The sequence below is a fragment of the Vipera berus genome (assembly GCF_964194415.1).
Source record: "Vipera berus genome assembly, chromosome: 7".
NCBI classification, from domain to species: Eukaryota; Metazoa; Chordata; class Lepidosauria; order Squamata; family Viperidae; genus Vipera; species Vipera berus.
The window spans coordinates 71149295-71157388 of record NC_138209.1 but is presented as its reverse complement, the minus strand read 5'-3'; positions in this window follow the sequence as shown (position 1 = coordinate 71157388).

Genomic DNA, 8094 nt, shown 5'->3' with positions numbered 1-8094 from the left:
GGGGAAAAAAAGACAAGAAAGGAAAACTCTTGCCATGTATGTTTACAAAGTGGTTTGGCTCCTCTTTAACAGTTGTCAGCTTTTCGCTATTTTGCCAATCCTCGTCGTCAGGGTATACCCCCTCACGCGCTAGAAAACGATTAGTACTCTAAGCCCCATCTCTCGCGGCTCCCTTTTCAGTTGTTTTTTAGGTTGTAGCGGAAGACAGAAGAAAAGTGATTTATCAGAAAGAAATTCAGAATCGGTCCCGTGCAAGGATTATTATTTTTTTCTTTTTAAAAGAAAGAAAAAAGGCAGTCTCTTGGAATGACCTTTCCTTGTGTTGTCTAAAAATATTGAGCTAAACAACAACAACAACAAAAGGTTTTAGCTAAGGATGCCATGTTGGTAAGGACTGAGCATCAAACATACTCTGTTTGCAGCTTGAAACCCTCATTCACGCCTGCCTCTTAAAATGTGTATTTTTGAATTTTACAAAAAAAAAAAGAGTAAATGGTTTGGGGATTCCAGTCTTTTGATTATTTAGGTAGCCTTCCTAGATTAGTGGATTAAAAGCCATGCAATTTTTACTTGAATTGGAAATGTGACCAAGGCAGGATAGGATTAGACATCTGTTCCAGCACTTCAGGCATATTTTTTTATTTTATTTTATTTTATTTTAAATTTAAAGGGATGGCCCTTCCATGGTCTTGTGTAAAGGATGGGATTCTGGAATCTTTAGATGCTGGGTTTTGAAGGCACAATATGGTCCTTTCAGACATAAGTTACCATCTGCAAGTAAGACCTGGGCATCACATGAATTTCATTTTCACTCTGCAGCTTTACATAGTGGAATTACTTGCACTTCTGTGAGTCACAAGCACAGCGTGGGGAGTGATTTTCCTTTAACTGGGAATGTTAACCATGAACATATCCTAATTACAATCAAGTCAGATCAAAAAGAACTGAACTGGGGTGTCTTCTTAAATCAGGGTAAGCCAGTAATTATAGGAAGGGAAATTAACAGCGCTGTGTTGCACTGTTATTAGTCCAGCATGTTTAAACTTCTGGAACAGAAAACATGAGATATCCAAATATTTTTTTAGGTAACTTTTTACCTAGCCTAATTTTTAAAATGGGGCTCCAGCAAAGCAGATATCGCAGTCTTTTATAAGCGAGAACATTCTCCTTTCTACTTTCACTAGAAAAATATTTCATCCGAATATTTTCTTCAAATATCCGGATGTTGCCTTTTTTAACCAAGCTACATCACCTTAATTTATAAGTGTGTTTTCATGAAGCTCACCTTGCATTACTTTTGATAATGCATCACGTTTTAAGAGCATCATCCCCCCCCCTGCTGCCACATTGCAATAAACATCCAGCAAATTTAGATTCCTGGAAAAAAGGTCATCAGAGGAGATTTTCACATTGTCCGTTTATTTGATTGCCACGACATCCTATGACTTTCTGTGTTTTAGAGATTTGGGTATACTGAAGTGTGGAAACATGAATATGATAAACTAGTGCCTATGATTTACTTAATTTATGTTTGACAATAGTTGTTAAGGGTTTTATGAATGTGTGTGGGGGGATGGTGTCAACAGCTCAGAATTGTATGTGTGTAGGCAGAAAAGACAGGAGTTCTGCTTCTGAAATTTATTTAATTTTTCCTCGGTGTTTGAATGTTTTTGTAAATGTTAATTAAAAAACTGTAAAAAGGAAGAATGTAGGTATTCTTAAAACATTTCTTTGGCTCCTTTTTTTTGAAATGAAATATATATAAAATGAAATATTTGTTGTTTCTTTATGTTAAATACTTTGTTCATTTGCATGTTTTCAGAAATGAAGAGAGCCGGCCTCATGTTCAAATTGCACATAATAGCAACAATCCCACTTTTAAACGTAGTATATTGTGAATCAAACAGGAAGAGGGAGAGTGGATTTCAAGAGCGAAAGAAAACGTTTAAGCAACAGCGTAACTTATATAACTCTTTTTGAATCTTGTCTGCATAGTTTTGTTCTAATAATATAAGCTATCTAATTTTAGTCTAATTTATTCGTATGGAAATACTGAAAGCTTAACCATGAATGCATTCTAGTTTCTTATTTTTCGGATGATCTTTTTCTCTAAATCTTCATTTGTTCTGTTACAAAACTTCTAGAATTGAACTGCTCCTATTTTTATGGATTCTTTAAAGCTTACAGTAGGTTTAATATTCTGTAAGTTCATTTTTTTAAAAAAAGAAAACGGCTTTTTTGTTTGTACATCTATAATATAAATGTTTTCCTACATTTTATACCAAGGGAGATGACCTCATCTCCCTTCATTTACTACTACTTAAAAGCACAATTTTGTGTCTGAATTTTTTATCAACTTGAAAAAATTTTCAGTGGATGAATTAAACCCCTAATTATAGTCCTGATCTTATAAAGGAAAAATGTAAGTTTTGGTTAGAGAACTAATTATAGTCCTGATCTTATAAAGGAAAAATGTAAGTTTTGGTTAGAGATTGGAAAAAAAAGTACCAGCTTTTCTCTTTGTCCAAACTTTCTAGAGAAAGGATGGTCCTTTTAAGAAAGCATCAATAGCTCAAATGGCATCCTCGGCTGATATATATCTTTTTAATAATCACATTTTTAAATTATGCTAATATCTAGCCAAGTAAAAAAAACAACACTTGCTTTTATCCCTTACGCTGTTTTTATGTAGATTTTATATAGACTATGTGGATGTTCCAAGTATTCCTTTTAGTTTTATTATGATGACATTCCAGCTGTTTCCACTTATATTTCTCTGTGAAAAGGATATGACTTCCTTACTTCCTACATATCTTGTTGTTAGCTGCGAAGTCATGTCCGACCCATCGCGACCCCATGGGCAACGTTCCTCCAGGCCTTCCTGTCCTCTACCATCTTCTGGAGTCCCTTTAAGCTCACGCCTCCTGCTTCAGTGACTCCATCCATCCACCTCATTCTCTGTCGTCCCCTTCTTCTCTTGCCCTCCACCTTTCCCAGCATTAGGCTCTTCTCCAGTGAGTCCTTCCTTCTCATTAGGTGACCAAAGTATTTGAGTTTTAGCTTCAGGATCTGGCCTAAAGAGTAGTCAGGGTTGATCTCTAGGACTGACCGGTTTGATCGCCTTGCAGTTCAAGGGACTACATATCTACTATCTCCAAACATGATTCAGGACTAACCATAACAGTTGAAAATCACAAGATATTAAAGGGAAACATGTTTGGATATAACGGTACTGACATGTAGTAGATATGCTAGAATCAAAAAACTAAATTTATGTTTAATATTACATTCTTAAATACCAGCGTACAGTTTATTTTCATTTTTTGATAAAATTCCAGAGTTTGAACAAAACTTAGCGTTCCAGAAAATTTAGAGAAGATTGTCTCTTTGATATTTCATAGATGAAATACTCCCACCTCTTGAGTAAATAAATAGGTTACAGCACCACTGAGGCAACTTTCTCTCCACACAACAGAATAAACAAGAGTTGGAAGGGACCTTGGAGGTCTTCTAGTCCAACCCCCTGCTCAGGCAGGAAACCTTATATCATTTCAGACAAACGGTTGTCCAATCTCTTAACCACCCACAACTTCTGGAAAAATGAAAAAATAGCTTCTGTCTAAAATTGCAGCCATCACTCCAATATTGTTATTTATTTCAAGCTGAGGTATCCAGAGAGTAGCTTTAAGGATAAACCTGTTGTTTTAGTTAAATTTTATCTCACACATCCAGATGTTCTTCGGATGTAACTCCCATATCTTACCACTTGGATCTTGCTTGCTAAGAATAAGGGGAATTGCTCCATAATATCTGGAGGCCACACATGATATTCCCGGGAGAAAAGATTGCATAGTTTGCAGGGTTGATGAGGGAGAAAGATAGTGAATGAGGTCATGGTCCCTTTACTGTATTAATTCTACGTAATATGATTCATTCATAAGAGTTACATCTCATCCCTTTCCATTATCTTTGAGCCCATTGTTGAGCTTACTCCCAATAGAAGGATATCGCTCAGACACTACAGTAACGTATTGTGTGGTTTCTTTGGCTTTGTGTTATGTGAACCCAGCCATAAACGCACTGCAGCCAGATTTACAAATGTGATAAATAAAACCACACAGCAGCGTATTAGATAGTGGTTAGGGTTAGGGTTAACCAAAGAAATTATTTTCCCTCTTCTTTATGTGCTTTTTTAATCTTGAGGACTACGGTAGCCTACTTAGTCATGGACATAATTCATACAGGGTGATTTTATTTTCCTCAGTGGAATTGTAAAAAAAAAATAGCTGGACAGATTGGAGAATAGAATAGAATAGAATAGAATAGAATAGAATAGAATAGAATAGAATAGAATAGAATAGAATAGAATAGAATAGAAACACCGCAATTGAGTGCAAAGCAAGAAAATAAAAATAAAAAACGCTGCCTCAGGCGTGTCACGTGTCACAATGTTGCAATCCAAGGCAGAAAGGCTCGGCAATTGCGAAAAGCTTTAGCTTTAAATTAAGCCAGTTTGCCTTCAAAGAAAACTTTCTAAAAGCCACAGACAGACTCAATTAAAGGGGGTAAAACTAATTAGATTTGTTTAAAGGGATTAAACCTTTCCTGTTGTCTTTTTTCCCTTTCCCCCACCCAAACCACGTTCTTTTATAGCCTCTACCCCCCCCCCTTTTTTTTTTCTTCAGTTCACCTCCAGATCCGAGCTGCTTCCAGAAGTGCCAATCAGTCCCGCAGCTGCAGCTGCCTTTCCCTCTCCCTCTGGCTTGGCTCGCTTAGGCTCATTCCCCTCCCTGCTACACTAGCAATCCCGTGCCAGCTGCCATGAGGCAAAGTACCACAGGTGGTACGCGTACCACCGGTTGAAAAGCCCTGCATTAGAGGGTATAGTAAAGAAGATGGGAAGGATAATTATAGTACTACAGCCATTGTTGTTAGTTGCGAAGTCGTATCCGATCCATCGCGACCCCATGGACAACATTCCTCCAGGCCTTCCTGTCCTCTACCATCTTCTGGAGTCCATTTAGGCTCATGCCTACTGCTTCAGTGACTCCATCCAGCCACCTCATTCTCTGTCGTCCCCTTCTTCTATTGCCCTCCACCTTTCCCACCATTAGATTCTTCTCCAGTGAGTCCTTCCTTCTCATTAGGTGGCCAAAGTATTTGACTTTCCACTTCAGGATCTGGCCGCCTAAAGAGCAGTCAGGGTTGATCTCCTCTAGGACTGACTGGTTTCATCGCCTTGCAGTCCAAGGGACTCGCAGGAGTCTTCTCCAGCACCAGAGTTCAAAGGCCTCAGTTCTCTGGCACTCGGCCTTATGGTCCAACTTTCACTGCCATACATTGCAACTGGGAAGACCATAGCCTTGACTATTCGCACTTTGGTTGGCAGGGTGATGTCTCTGCTTTTTAGTGTGCTGTCTAGATTTGCCATGGCTTTCCTCCCCAGGAGCAAGCGTCTTTTAATTTCTTGGCTGCAGTCCCCATCTGCGATGATCTTGGAGCCCAGGAAAATAAAATCTTTCACTACCTCCATTTCTTCCCCATCTATTTGCCAGGAATTGAGAGAGCCAGTTGCCATGATCTTGGTTTTCTTAATGTTTAGTTTCAACCCAACCCACTCTCCTTCACTCGCAACAAGAGGCTCTTTAGTTCCTCTTCACTTTCTGCCATATAACATGGTATATAACATATAACATGGTACTTAGACAATAAGGCAGTACAGTGAGAATTGGGCGTTCATCAGATTGATGGCACGAGGGCATGCACCGCCCTATAGCGCTCTCCCGAGGGGAGGAATTGAAAAAACGAACGGTTTCGTCTATTACAAAAGATTTTTTTAAAAAGTCTCAATTATTCTTTCCTTTTGATGTTTGTGGAAAAGAAAGCAGAGTGACCTTCCACATCAATACAGTATCTAGATCTCCCCAGATCTCCCCATCGTTAATTGGTTTAGAGCAGGGGTAGGCAACCTTGGCTCTTTTATGACTCGTGGACTTCAACTCCCAGAATTCCTGAGCCAGCTGTGCTGAGGGGAAAGGAAGACGTTTCCAAGCTGAGCCATGCTGGCTCAGGAATTCTGGGAGTTGAAGTCCACGAGTCATAAAAGAGCGAAGGGTTGCCTACCCCTGGCCTAGGCCTAGGCCGCTTTATGACTCGTGGACTTCAACTCCCAGAATTCCTGAGCCAGCCGTGCTGAGGGGAAAGGGAGAGGTTTCCAAGCTGAGCCATGCTGGCTCAGGAATTCTGGGAGTTGAAGTCCACGAGTCATAAAAGAGCCAAGGTTGCCTACCCTTGGTTTAGAGAAGATTGCAAAAACAGTGTCAGAGAACAAAAACACAAGACAATGGAGTCCAGAGAAGGATGGTTATTTTGCTGCCACAGAAGTGCCGTTCTTCGGTCACCTGCTGAGTCAGCAAGCACATGGTTCCTACATTAAAATTAATGAATGAAACTCTGACTTGTATTGACCTGCTGTTTTGTTTTGTTTTTGAGATAGGAGCATTTAAATGCGGCTTTTAAGAAGAGGAATACTGCAGAAATTACAGCAGATTTCTGGTGCCTGCTTGTCTTGGAGAAAAGGGCATTGAAAAGGCCATAAGACCTTTTCTTTTTTTCACTGTCACTTGTCTGCTTTTTATGTCCTCCGTCTGGACTGCAGGCTTAGTGACAGAGACACGTCTTCTGCTGTTTGTCAGTTCACCCTTCACATTCTCATATTCAAAAGCATGGAAATGGGTGCAAAATATTACATATCAAAAATGTTTTTCCGACACAGATAAGCGATAATAACGATGCAAAACAGTTCAGGATTATATTGTTGGAAGCTTGCATTATGGATTAAACGTTAGAGAAACAGAAATCTGAGTTTGTTCCAAAATAAAATGATCAGAATGAGAAAATGTATTTGGTCTATGCAATATGAGATAGCCAAACCTGGCCCTGGGTTCTGCCTCGGTTTAACTTTCTAATAAACAACCAAGTCAGAAAATAATTTAAAAGAAGTTTATTATGATACCCTATCTCTTTATGAAAAGGGAGAAGCCTGAGATCCATCTTACATTCCTTTTTATAATTACATATTTGCATCCCATAATATCACACATGTTCATTAAAATGTGGTCTATTGTCAGAAGGAGCATAAATTGTAAGGAAAAAGGTTGTTTAGAGTTCACAAAAGAGATAAACCAGACCCCAATTTGTACTAACAAACTTTTTCTTACCTGGAGATAATCTCCGGCTAGTTTATTTTTTTCAGTTTAGGAATGTTAAAAGCTATTCCTACATTCCAGTCTGTAATGAACCTAAACTTCATTTAAAAGAAAGAAAATAAGTCAATTTAAAATACAAACTTAACTAGGTTAGTTAACAAATTACAAAGTTCCTGTCATGTGCCCCTCATGTTAAACCATAGCTAGTTTTAACCAGTATTGATTGAACGTGATAGCTGTCTTCTTACATGATGCTAAATAAATCAATCGTAATTTAGAAATCAGGATTGCAAGTTTCAAACCACAACCTAGTTAAAAGTCAAAGAAAACCATGTTGTTTTCCAGCTTAAGAATGTTGAAAGAAAAATCTTCATCAGGGTCCAGTCCAAGCCGGGAATAAACAAAATGGAGACTGCTTTAGAAAGAAGGTTGTAGTTTATTGAAGAGCAGAGCCACATTTCTGTCTGGCTTTGCTCTTCAATAAACTACAATCTTCTTTCTAATGCAGTCTCCATTTTGTTTATTCCCAGCTTGGACTGGACCCCTGATTTTCCTTTCAACAAGAATAAGGGAGGATCTTTGCTGGATTGACAGACCTAGTCCAGCTCTCTCTATCCTACAGCCAGCCAGATGTATCGGACAGCATTGATACAATTTGCAGGTTCATCAGTTCCCCCTCTTTGTCTAAGCTCTCTGACCTTTTAAATTTGCAGGTATGTGTCCTGTTTTCACCTAGTTTTCTGGCAGGGTTTTTTTTTTGCGGCACAAGAAATATGTCTTGCCTGTCACAAAGAAGAGGGAGTCAAGCTGTTCTCCAAAGCGCCCAAAGGCAGGACGAGAAGCAACGGATGGAAACTAATCAAGGAGAGAAGCAACCTAGAACTAA